This window comes from Alosa pseudoharengus, unplaced genomic scaffold (assembly GCF_046254945.1).
Source record: "Alosa pseudoharengus isolate Yale_2024_CS ecotype anadromous, Long Island Sound unplaced genomic scaffold, YU_APseudo_1.1 YU_APseudo_1.1_scf_8, whole genome shotgun sequence".
In the NCBI taxonomy this organism is placed as follows: Eukaryota; Metazoa; Chordata; class Actinopteri; order Clupeiformes; family Clupeidae; genus Alosa; species Alosa pseudoharengus.
In genome coordinates this window covers 6,480,485-6,494,071 of record NW_027468870.1, presented here as the reverse complement: position 1 = coordinate 6,494,071, position 13,587 = coordinate 6,480,485, and positions in this window count along the sequence as shown.

The window sequence follows — 13,587 nt, the reverse complement described above, 5'->3', positions numbered from 1 at the left end:
AAACAGGAACGCCACAAACATGATACATGGTAAATCAACAAAATGCATTAAATAACAAACTTAAACTAATTAGTAACGGAACACAATTGATAAGTCGCGTGCACTCAACCACACAATCACATACCATTGAACTAAGCAATAAAGTCTGTATGTTGTATGAAATCAAAAGTCTATGTGTTGGTTTTACTTGGTTGCCACGTAGTGTTGCTAAACGTAGAGTGTGCGTGAATATGAATGTAAATATGTAGACATCAAAGTGTGAGCATATAATTAAGATTTAATGAAAAAGGGAGAGTTAGTGCATTTGGTGTGTGGCCGCTATGGCGACCAGCACAGTATACCATTCTAGAATTAATAAATATATAATAGCATTGTACTTGGAGTGTTTTACCACCCTGTGTATGTTAATTATATGCATATGCACAGATATATTACAGCTGAATAGACTAAAAAATATTAACTAATAGATATCCCCACAAAATGTACATAGCTGATTATTTACATTAAGTCAATCATTTTCTGTATTGCAGGTTTTCCGAAATGTTACGTATAAATGTGTCAATGAGCTGTTATCTACTAAAATATGCAATATTTTGCATACATTTCAAGTATGGAAAACTTCACAGTGGATAAAGTCATGCTCAATATTCTTCTTTCTGTTTTTTTATTTTGGACATGTTAGAGTAAAATGTTATTCCTGAAATTCCTGAAATGCAGTATTTTTGAGAATGTCTTCATACATTTGCGTTAATGTTATGTTTACCCTTTTCTTGCTTAGGTTTTGTAAAGGTTATTAAGAAATAGACACAGTATATTCCAATGACCTAGTTATTGTAATCACAAAAATAAGTCTGAGGTTATTTGCAAGGTGTCAGTAACAGTCAGTTTATGTTACGAAATAGGCTTACAGTATGTGTTTCTACCCCATTGTAAACCTGTAGGTCTGTTAGCTTAAAGGTGAGGTCAGCAACGGTGCAGGAAGTTGCGTTTGTTTATGTTTATGTTTTTATTTAGAGTTATTAACACACGCTTTTATCCAAAACAACGCACATTATTTAACCAAGGACCATATGAAACACACCAGAGAGGTATTGTAGCACCCCTCTCTTCAGGATGCCCAGAGAAACTCCACACAGGGTTTCATTCTTGTTTGGGGGACAGGCTGCCCCCACTTTATTTCCAGTTTCCGGAGCCTTGGCTGCCTATAGGGACCACCAAAAGAGATTTGCCTGGTTTGTTGAGATGAGCTAGTGACATCTGGTGGACAGAGTTTACAAAGAAAACAAAAAAAAGTCCTTTGACCCCGAGCCGTTCTAGTCAGTAAAAATTAGACTGTAAAATGAAGGAGAGAGAAGAAAACGTGCTGCCTGGATCATTGATTAGAACATTTACTTTTAAAAAATGGCCTGATGGTGTTGATAAAAATAAAGTGTTGAAAATAAAGTCCTCTGCAATGTCTGCAGCAAGGAATTTGCATATCACCGGAGTTCATCAACTCTATAGTTGCACATCAATGCAAAGAAATAAGTGTTGACATTGAGGGGAGTGTTAATTTATTTTCATTGTGTCCCCTAGGTTATATCTGTGGCCTGAAATGCCTTGTATGTGCAAAAAAAAACTTCTTCCCGAAGCACTGTTGAATTTATTTCCTCAGCATATTAGGTCATATCATAGATTATTATGGCCATTATTTGAACAGTGAAAATAATAATAAAAGAGTTTTTTAACTTTAATGTCAATGCTGAATTTTCAATGATTCATTTGAATTTAAATATTTAAAATACTTTCACATCAAAAATTATATATGCGATTAATTTAGATTAATTAATCACAGAATATGTAATTAATTAGATTTTGTTTTTAATCGATTGACAGCCCTACTGAAAACACTAATTTATGGCATGCACTAATCTATATTATACATGGCCTTTATGACATTTATTAGCTAAATTGCGTAAAAGAGTAATACAAAAATCATGTTTTTGGTGATTTATCATAGTCACACAATAAAAACAATGAGGGAAAAGTCCAACAGTTAAGGGAAGCAAATCCATTCTGAGAAAAGAAAAATCTCATAAAACCATCCAACACATGTGCCACAATTATGAATCACCAATAATCACCAAAATACAGTGCATGCGTAAGTATAACAATACTTTTTTCAGCCAGATGGTGTTGTCTATGAGGTTTTTACATTTTTCAGTAGTTAGATTGCTAATTTTGGACCAAAGATCATTGCAGCTGCTTTGACAAGAGAACATGTTTAACCGGTAAAGATGTCAGTATAGCCTATAACCTTACATTTAACTCATAAACATAGAATGAATAACCCCCCCCCCCCCAATTTCTTTACTTCACTTTAGAGCAGAGATATTTTAAGGCCTGCTCAACACACATGTGCTTAGACAGACAGTGTGGCTTTCCTGCTCAACACACCTGTATAGAGACAGGCAGTGTGTCTTTCCTGTGAACAACAAACCCATTGATAGTACGGTGTCTTGTGTAATTCCGCTGGATTTTCTTGTAAAAATTGATTTTTTTGCATATTTTGCTAGTATAGAGTCTAAGGAACAAGATTTTTTTTGTCTTCAAATTTTCACGATCCATTTTCACACTTAGATGACATCATCATTTATATAATGCATAATTAAGACTGGGACTACTATCACTTGGGGGTCAAATGTGAGAAAACACTGGCAAAGAGGGTATTCTGCCTAATTTTTGGGTGCTGATTCTGAATATCATATTTACTTAGCTGATTTTTTAGTTTTAAACCTGCTAATTAGCATTTGCGGCCTAAAACTGGCCTCCATAGGCAACATAGAATGGGTGAATAGGGTAAAAAATGTAACTCTTTGATATTCTTATGAAACTTTACTAGTTGATTATTTATGTAGAGACAATATTTTTTTGCATTACAAGTTTTCTGAAAATATATGTTTATGCATGTAATTTAACAATATATCATTAATTATGCGCTAATTTGCATACATTTCAATTACAGACATCTGAATATTGGATAGTTAACATTGAATGAAGTGACGTTCAGGTTTGCCTTCAGAACTTTTTCTGGATTCAGAGCCTGAAAAGAATGGCTTGTTCAGTCCTAGGTTATGCCGATTTCAGTCGTCCCTTTATCTTAGAGACGGATGCATGGATTGGAGGCAGTTCTGTCACAGGAGAAGGATGGGTTACAGCGACCAATAGCATTTCCTAGCCGGGGCTTGCGGCCAAGTGAGAGGAACATGTCAAATTATAGTGCCATGAAACTCAAACTCCTTGCAGTCAAGTGGGCAATCACAGAAAAAAATGGCAAGTATCTCCTGGGCAACACGTTCACCATGTACACTGACAACAATCCCCTCCAATACCTGCAGTCAGCGAAACTGGGCACTCTGGATTATTGCTGGGTTTCTCAGCTTGCCCTCTTTATTTCATCAAATATCATCCTGGGACAGCTAATTGCAATGGCGATACCCTTTCTAGGCTTCCCAGAAGCCCCACTAACACTTTGCGATCTGTGTCACACGGCCTGGACGTTCCCCTGCCGCTTGCCATAGCCAACATGCAAGCCTCGAGTGCACCTATCCAAGACTCTTGGATGACAGAATCTTGTATGGTGGACACCATCCCTGGTCGAACCAAAAGAGACCTGAAAGTCCTGCAAGGGACTGATCCCTGTATTTCCAGATACCTGTGGTTTTGGTGACCGGGACGACCACATACCCGTTAAGACAAGTGGAGTGAACCAAGGGAAGTCCGCAGTTGATAAAGCAGTGGTCCCAGATACAGGAAGTGGGTGGGACCTTGTACCGAGCGATCTAGGCTCCTCCTTCTAGGGATCCAGTGCTGCAGCTTTTACTGCCAAAGGTGTTGCGAGTCGAAGTGCTCACTAGCCTACACAACAACCACGGCCATCTGGGGGTGGACAGGACCACAGATTTGATATGACAGAGGTGCTACTGGCCCCAGATGTGGCATGAGGTGCAAAAGTGGTGTTCTGAGTGTGAGCACTGTGCTTGCTAAAGCAAGACAACCCATTTCTTGGGAAATATGTTAGCCACTAAGCCTTTGTAGATAATCTCCATTGACTTTACTCTCTTGGATTGAGCATAGGACAAGAGAATGTTCTGGTTATCACAAATGTTTTCTCAAAGCTTACCCAGGCCTTTCCCACCCCTGATCAGAGAGCTTCCACCGTATCTAAGATTCTAACTGAGAGATGGTTCTATGTGTATGGCGTGCCAAGGAGAATCCACTCTGATCAGGGGCGCAGCTTTGAGGGGGAGCTGTTGAAGCACCTGTGTGACACCTACATCATAACAAAGACTAGAACCGCCACTTATCCTCCAGAGGGGAATGGTCAATGTGAACGTTTCAACAGGACACTTCATGACTTGGTCAGGACCTTACCCCCTGAAAAGAAGTGTAAATGGCCCCAGTTGCTCCCTCAGCTCGTTTCGACCCACCAGGGTCATCATCAGGCCTGATAAAGACCCTGGTGGGTCGAAATGTTGCGTTATGTTTTTAGCTCAATAAATGTAGTTCTTCTGGGAGATTGCAGTGTGCGGTCCTGACACTGTACCCATATTACCACCTGGCACTCTAGTCTTTCAAGTGGGCAGTGGTAGTGTAGTGGTTAAGGAGCTAGGCTAGCGTGCAGTAGCCTGAAAGTTGTCTGTTCAATTCCCGGCTTTCACTGTTGTGCCCTTGAGCAAGGCACTTAACCCCAAGTTGCTCCGGGGACAATGTGATCCCTTGTAATATAGCTGACATACAGTATGTAAGTGACTTTGGTCAAGTAGTGTCTGCTAAATATAATGTACATGTAAACTCTTTTGCAAGAACCATTTTCACGGTCGCCACAAAATCCAGGATACATGGGTGTCTACCAAGTATTAAATTGTGGAGTGTCTTGATGGAATTGGCACACACTATAAGATCAGGCTGTATGGGGAAAAGGGCCCCCTTAAGACGTTCCACTCATAATACTGCCGGACCGCATTCAATCCCCTTCCACCTCCCACAGTCTGTTTCACATGAGTATTTAGCAGAAGTAAATATTCTCCCCGTCCCCTTCAGGCCTTGGCAGATAGGTATGCTACAAGGATGGTGAACTTTAAAGCCAGGTGTGTACTGCATGCAGAAAGGCTGACCTGCAGCGCTGGCGCACACGCCCACCCGTGGGTGGTGATCATATACGTAGCTTCCTCTCTGGGAGAACACAGCCGGTCATTTGATATTTTTGCCGCATGGGTGTTTGTGGTTGTTGTTGTTGGAAGAACATGGCTTTATTCTTAATTCTAAGACTTCATTGCTTCTCTCAAACGCCCGGCCTGTTGGCTGTGGATAACCCGTTGCTTTTAAAGAGAGCAAATGCACATGGTTTAGTGTCTGAGCAATGTTTCCCTTGAGTTATTTGTTTTTTGTATTAGTTCAGGCTGTGAGAGGGCCATCCGTGGTTTGTCTGTTTGTTTGTACCTTATATTCTTTTGTTTCTTAATTTTGCCTACTGTTACTCAACTACCCATGCCTATGACCCCTAGTGGTGTACTGTGTTGCCTATTTGTACTATTATAGATTATTTCCAAGACAAATTTCTCTTAAGGTAGACAATAGAATGACATGGCAGGTCAAGGAAAGCATCAAGAAAAGCAAAGATTAAGAAATCGTTTTTTGACATGGGCAACAAGGGTGGAGGTGTTTTTACATTTTTCAGACACTCAAAGTTTGAAAACTATGGATATTGTTTTAGAACCAACAACCTTTCTACATTATCTGGGGGTTTTGTGTGCAAAAAGTGGAATTAATTGTCAAAAAATTAGAAGAAAATGTGAAAATCACTTTTCGGACTAGATATAATCGCTTATTTTAAAACATACAGGAAAAAACACTAAAGATGGATCGTGAAAATTTGAAGACAAAAAAAATCTTGTTCCTTAGACTCTATATTAGCAAAATATGCAAAAAAAAACAATTTTTACATGAAAATCCAGCGGGACCCTATTTTCCAAACACAGCGTACTGTACTATGACCACAGAGGCCACGCATCATCACAGGCCAGTGTGGTGAGAGCAGGAGACACCGTTTGATGTTTTTAATGCCACCAAACTGTCCACATGATGCCTAATTAGCATTCATCCACAGAATCCGCTTCTCTTTACAGCAACACAACAGTAATACAATACAGTACAGGACAGGACAGTACAGTACAGTACAGTAATGCATTATAAAGTGGATTGCGTGTTTATTGCACATATGGAGTAGTTGCGTGTCTGTCGAACTTGTGGTTTGTGGTATAATTGTACAGCAGCCTGACTGGCAGTGGAAACTTCAATCATCTGCTTACAGGAAATTAGACACAAAGGCAGCTCAGGCAAGATCATCTCATGTCATTACCTTTTGGATATGCCAGAATGACCAGCGTACTGTGTGTAGGTTTGCTTCTTTGCTTGACTGGGCTCAGGAATGGTAAGAACAATCTGATTTAGAAGAATCACATTCTGAGGAGTGACATTCTGATTTAAAAGAATTACATTCTGATTTTGGAGGTATTTTAGATTTGAGGAATACAATTATAATTAAGAATAATTAATTTCTGATTCATTATAGTTGTTATTTAGAGGAGTTACATTCTGATTGAGACGAGTTAAAATCTAGAATAGAAGAATTATTCTGATTTAGAAGAGATACAATCTGATTTAGAATAGTTACAATCTGATTTAGAATAGTTACATTCTGATTTACAGGGTTCCTACGCAGTATGGAAAACCTGGAAAAGTATGGAATTTGATTTTAGTAATTTCCAGGTCTGGATAAGTATGGAAAAAAGAAACAAGGGTATGGAGAAATATTTGTGTTGCCAGACTATTGCATCTACAGTACCAATCACTTCACTCAGGTCATAATGAAGCATTCCTACTGTTGTGTAGCTTAACTGTCAGTCCACATCATCAAAATACAATTGAATGGGGGTCCTCAGAAAAAACTCTCCCACAAGGGGACCCTGGTACCAAAACCAAATCGAGAACCCCTGTTCTATGCATGTGCCTTATGCCATTGTGCACTGGTTTGTTTGCGTAGCTCTGCTATTTTCGGCTAAAACACTGGTAGACTTTTTTGATTTTGTAAAAGTTACCAAGACATGGATACTGCATTATCTGATAAACTGTTTTTGCAAACAAATAATACTGTTTACGGTGATTTCTGAGGCCTCTGCCAGCAGTGCACTAGTCTCCCAACATATGTAGGCTATGCTGTATCAAATGTGAGTGCACCTTCCAACACAGCACTTCCCCAACGAAAAGTATCCAACAATGGGCAAGTGTTTTCTGAGGGCTAACAAGTTCATAATAAACATTATTATACAGCTTTTCACAATGCTAGTAGAACACTCCATTGACAATGTCTAGAATACGGTCAGAAAAATCTAACGAGAAGTTTGAACATTTGAGTATGGAAAAAGTATGGAATTTTTAAATGGAAAATGTGTAGGAACCCTGGATTTAGAATAGTTACATTCTGACTCAGAAGTGCTTCCTGTTTTAAGTGATGCCAGGGCTCTCTATGTGTCCACTAAACACTGATATCAGGTGGATGTATTATTTTCCCCCGAAGGTAAACTGATCCAGGTGGCCCCTGGCAGTGATGTGAGTGAGAGCTGTGTGGGCAGCTGGTCCGGCTATTCAACGTCCAATATTACCCAATAATTACGTTGCTAATTATTGCTATCTCTCTTACCAGTTGCCAGTGTCTGTCTTTTAAAAAATCTGGAAGCTTGGCACATTTGGCAACATCCTGCTCCAATGCCTTCCTTTCTTTTTTTTACCTCTCTTTATACCATCCATCCTCCCTGACGCTTATCGCTACGGTAGGGCCGGTCCGGCTATCAGTAGACATTATCTGAGAAAACTTTTTGGAAAAGACGGGCTAAATGGACCCAACCAACTCTTTTTGGGAGGGGAGAACTCCCTCACATGGTAGCCTACAATCCATGCAGAGGCTGCGGTGTCAGGCATAGATTGTGGATTGTGAGTAGCCTACTTTAAGAGAAGATAGACTAACGTGACAAATGTTATTCCTTGACCGGCCCAAAAGTGAAACGGACCCACCGGGAATTCTCCCGATTACCCACCCCGGGCCTGCCTGCAGGTGCATGTGGTTGGAGGTGACTACATCCACATCAGAGTATTCCAGAGCCTTCCCTACGCTGACCTTAACTTGGAGCTTGACGGCCTACAGAAAAACAAGACCCTGCAGGACCCAATCACTTACTTCTAAAAAAAACACACAAAAGGTTCCTCGTATATCATATTGTGTGTTCCATCACTAGCTTGTAGCCTTATGGTCATGTGACTGATGGGTTGGGTTGAGGGGGTGGGGGGGAGGTGTATGGTTCTGCAACAGCTGGCTGGCATTGTCCATCCTGTGTGTGTGTGTGCATGTCATAACTGGAAAATAGGTTATAGGCTTCTATTAATCAACTGATTATAACATTAAGTCATATAGTGTTGTCCTGAGTGGCGCTAAAAGAGAGAGTTTAGCTGTTGGACCAGCGTGCTGTGCACGTGTACATTTCTACACAAAGTGCCGATCATAATGATGTGCTGTACTGCCTTTCCTCTTTGAACTGTGTTATTAAAGAATTTTTGTTTACTCCGAGTCCATACCCTACTGTACCAATACATGCATTGCCTAAAAAAAGTATTCACCCCCCCTTGGATATTTCCCATTATACTGCTTTCATAAATGGAATCTTGATCAATTTATTTTGGCCTTTTTGTTTACAATAATTTACAAATTTGGTACAATTTACAATAATTTACAAAAAAAACCCCTTTAAAGTCTAAGTAAAAGCAGATTTCTACAAAGTAATGTTAATTAATTGAAAATATATAATGTAAAATAAGTGATTGCATAAATATTAACTATTTTGTGTGCAGGGCCGGTTTAACAAAGGGGGCTATGTGGGCTGCAGCTCCGGGCCTCGCCTCTAGGGGGCTTCAGGGAGCTTCATCGGTGAGTCAACGGAACAAAAATCAGAGTGACACAGAAATAACTAGCAAAAATGTCCAGTCAAAGAAAGCATTCGAGTGGGGCCAAAAAAAGAAAGTGAAAGGATCTAAAGGATGAAAGAAGATTAGAATTATAAAGAAGACACCAAAATTAACAAATATGTGGCAGGCCCGGATCTAGACTGCTCAGATTGGGGGGGCAAATTTTTGAGTGGGCACAATGAATGGACCATTTTCCCTACAAAACATCACAAAATCATTGTTTTCCCTGAGACATTTTTCCAGCAGCAGCACAGCACATAGCATAACCATCAACAGATTCAAGGCATCTGCTATAAAAAATGTCAGTTACAATGCAGGATTATCGTATGACTTGAACTGGTCACAACAAAAACCTTAGTATCAGCATCGACAGGATTGTTCATGGTTTTTCTTTTGTGTTCATTTTCAGCGGCATAAAACGGCACAGCACAGAAAATTATTATTGATAATGAATTAAAAATGAAACCTTCATGGCATAGGCCACTATCACCCCTGTGAGCTAAACTATTAATATTATTTAATGTCGTTACATTGTTTTGGTGGTGGTCTAATTGAGTGCCTGCTCCTTTAAGGATGTAAGAGAGTAATTTGATTTCTGAGGAAGGCTTTCTTGAGTCTGGATTATGATTTTTGTGCCGCGATCACCCAATTAAAGTTAACACAGCAACTTCAAATATCACTGTTGGACCAACTGCTTCAGACATGTAAGAAATAAGCCGTTTATGAAGTACATTTACTGGTTTTATCTGGTTCCACACTTTTTTATGACTGCGTCAAGGTTGTAACAAAGGTACATGTCGCTGTTAAGTTAAATTATTGACAAACTATAACATATTTTTTTAATTCTGTTTCAACTTTCATGGAGTAGACATGTACGACTCTGTTCTGGTCAAATTTCACAGCTCTCAAGTATATCGTCTTTGTGTAAATCGAGGTTGAACTGGAAAAAAAAAGTGTTACAATTGTGCCGGTTCTCCCCTACTGACATAAAAAAGCATAATTTTGCTTGCTTAAAGACCTTCCGAAATCGCCTGATTTCCATTGCATGTTGACAGCTTCTGGACTGGACGGTTGGAAGAATAATGATTTTTTTCGAACTCTCAAATAACTATGCAGCTGTGTTAAAGTCACCCAGGTGCTGTACTCAACATCAGGTGGGGGAGAGGAGGGACACTGTCCCAAACTATCAACCAAACAAGCTGGGTTACAGAAAATAACCCAACATGAGTAAAAACAACCCCACAAAATGACCTGACAGCCTCAACCCAGTGTTTGGGTTGAGAAAATAACCCAGTATTTTTTAGAGTGAAGGAACCAATCACAGAACAGAGGGGGGACAGCAAGACAAAGCGGTTATGAGCTACGTACAGCGCAGTTGATAGACATTAGTAGCGCCCAATAAACGGCTCTGGGCATTCGTAAACCACGTCTCAAATACGAGACTGAATGTGTAGTTCCCAGACCCCATCTCAATGAGATGAGGTCTGACGTTAGCCAGGCTAACTTATATAATTAATTGTACAATATACCGACCAATGATTTCAGTGCAGCTACAGCGCTCAAGAATCTTTTACTTCTTTACAGCGGGAGATGAATAAATGTAACCTGACTCTCGCCAGATGACTTTCGTTCCGCCTAGCTCCACTCATCCATCTGGGATCGATCCATTGGACCTTATGGACCTTATCAAAAATCCTTGCATATGATTGGATAAGCCACTTGTCCGTCATCTACTGACGTGCTACTTTAACCACTCACATCAAAGCCAATTCGTGACACTGAGAACAGTCTCACAGTGGCTTCTATGCTACGTCACGTCTATGAAACTCCTGCCCTGCGTCCTGATTAGCTCTACCATAAAATCTGGTGCTGAAATCACTCTCAACGGAAGCGATCCCAGATGGATGTGAGTGGAGCTAGCTAGGCGGACCGAAATTCATCTGGCGAGAGTCAGGTTTAATAAATGGGCATTGCAAGCAAGCAGGTGTAACCCACCTTAAAGTTTGGTTACTAAGACCGTAACTTTAGCTTTAGAATGGTTTGAGTACAATAAATATTTTAATATATAAATATGAATAAATAGAATAAATATGAAGAAGTAGCAAGAACAAGAAGCTGAGTTTACATGATTATATGTATTTCTTTTTCATTCTTTTTTTGGTCTGCTTGAAAGTGCAGGTAGCTTCTATTCTAAAATACTTTTATTGTGGTATAGTCATCTCCTAGGTGACGGTTTTTTTTTTTTCACTCTGGAGCAAAGATTTGCTCTGGAGACTCCACTTGAATGAAATTGATTAGACTTTACTGATAATCCTCTTAAGAAAATGAATACTAACTTTATCTAACTCTAATCTAACTTTTTCTAAATCTGTCTATCATATTGAATCATCTTACCTTTCCTTATATCTATTTTTCTACGGATTGTTGAAGACCTGTGTTGTTTGAATCTCAAACTCCGGTGAGTTAAAATACTTCGCTAGCATTCTGCTAGCGAGTAATTAGCACCCTTAGCTTCTAGCTGATAGTACATTCAAGTCAATAGGATGATTAGCATGCTAGAAAACTGAGCTAACTAATCAAAAACCAATCGGAGATATGCTTTTATTTGATTGTTCTTTTAAGTGCTGCGTAAGTAACGATAATGTCTTTATGTATGTTTTTGAGTAATAGAGAAGTTGTTAATGAATATATTGAATTACATGATTTTTATGGCAAGCGATTTTAACATTTTCCCGCTAGACTGGATATGTATTGCAGATATCTGTAATTCAGTTTTGCCTAGTCAAAACGAACATTTTAGATATCCGCAACTGAATTCTTCCTATCCATAATCGTCATTTCAGATATCCACAAAGACATTCTTCCTAGGACAAATGACGCCACATTTGCCATTCATTTCTATGGGGTTTATCATTACGGATATCTACAATTCAGTTGCAGATATCCACTATGTGAATTACGGATATCTGCAATTGAATTGTAGATATCTGTAATTCCAGTTAGAGATATCTACAATTTGATTCTGACTAGTCATAACTCCAGTTGAAGATATCTTTAATTCACTTCAATTCAAGATATCTACATGTTCCTTTTCAGATATCTTGAATTAAGTTTTGACTAGGCGAAATGACATTGTAGATATCTGTAAATGGAATTTTGACTAGTCAAAATGACGTTGTAGATATCTCAAACTGGAGTTAGGGATAGTCATAATTTGATTGTAGATATCTATTATCAAGTTATAGATATCTTGAATGAGTTTTGATTAGAGATATCTGAAATTGGAGATATCTATAACTTTCATTCTGCCTAGTCAAAATGTAATTATAGATATCTTGAATTAGAGTTTTGACTAGGCGAAATGACGTTAGAGATATCTGTATTGCTATGCAAATTAGGCCCGCATCCCACTTTAGGCGGGAGAAGAGCGTGTTGTTGTTCAAATCATCAAATCACATAGCACCTGTTAACTGTTAACTTTGTAATTAGCACCATGTCAGAGCAGCCAGAGGGCGAAGGAGTTTTTAATTGTCTTTTTAATGCTGCAGCCTATGCAAGACAGGAGCTGGCAGCAAGAATTGATGATTCAATGTTGCTTTGATTTTTTCGATTACAGCCAACACCATTATGAATGGAATTTCCTGTAGCTGGTGCTGGTGAATTTAGTAGCCTATGCCTACTAATTAATGTAGGCTACGACATTACAGCCTGCTTATTCTTCTTCCATTCATAGAAATAAGGAAATAAGCCCACTTTTTCTTCGATTATGTTGGGGAGGGGAAATTAGCTGACAATGTCTAAGTAGATGGACTAGCCTAGAAATCTAGACGGGCTCTGCTACGGAACTAAAGAGCAACGTCTTGCACAATAATTTGCACTAGTCATAATGACATTTGAGATATCTTCACCTTTCATTCTGCCTAGTCAAAACTGAATTAAAGATATCTGCAATTGCCATTTAAGATGTGTGACGAGTTGAATGTTGTTTTCAATGACGTGAGGACAGATATCTGTAATTCAGTTTTGCCTAGTCAAAACTAAATTACAGATATCTCTATCTGACGTTTCGACTAGTCACAATTACGTTACAGATATCTTGAATGACAATTCCAACTATCCAAAATGTAATTGCGACTAGTCAGAAAGACGTTGTTGATATCTACAATGTTAATTCCAGATAGTCAAATTTAGCGGGTAAATGATAAAATCGCTTGCCATAGATTTTAAATATATGACCGTTGGTAGTAACAAACTCCTAAGAGATAGGAGACGTTAATATTAGAATGTTTAGAGCAAAGATTCTAGAACAGAGCTCTGTTCTAGAATCTTTGGTTTAGAGGTGCGCGCACAGTAGTGGTAGTAGCAAAGATCCTTGATTACTAGCAGAGCCCGTTTAGAGCAACGTATTTCGTTACTATGGGAGCAAAACGGGACAGTTCCGGTCTGCATAAGTGGGAGTGTCACCTTACTTCACTAAATAAACTTTCTCTCTTAATAAGCAATAAGAACAGATAAACATAATTGTGTTCA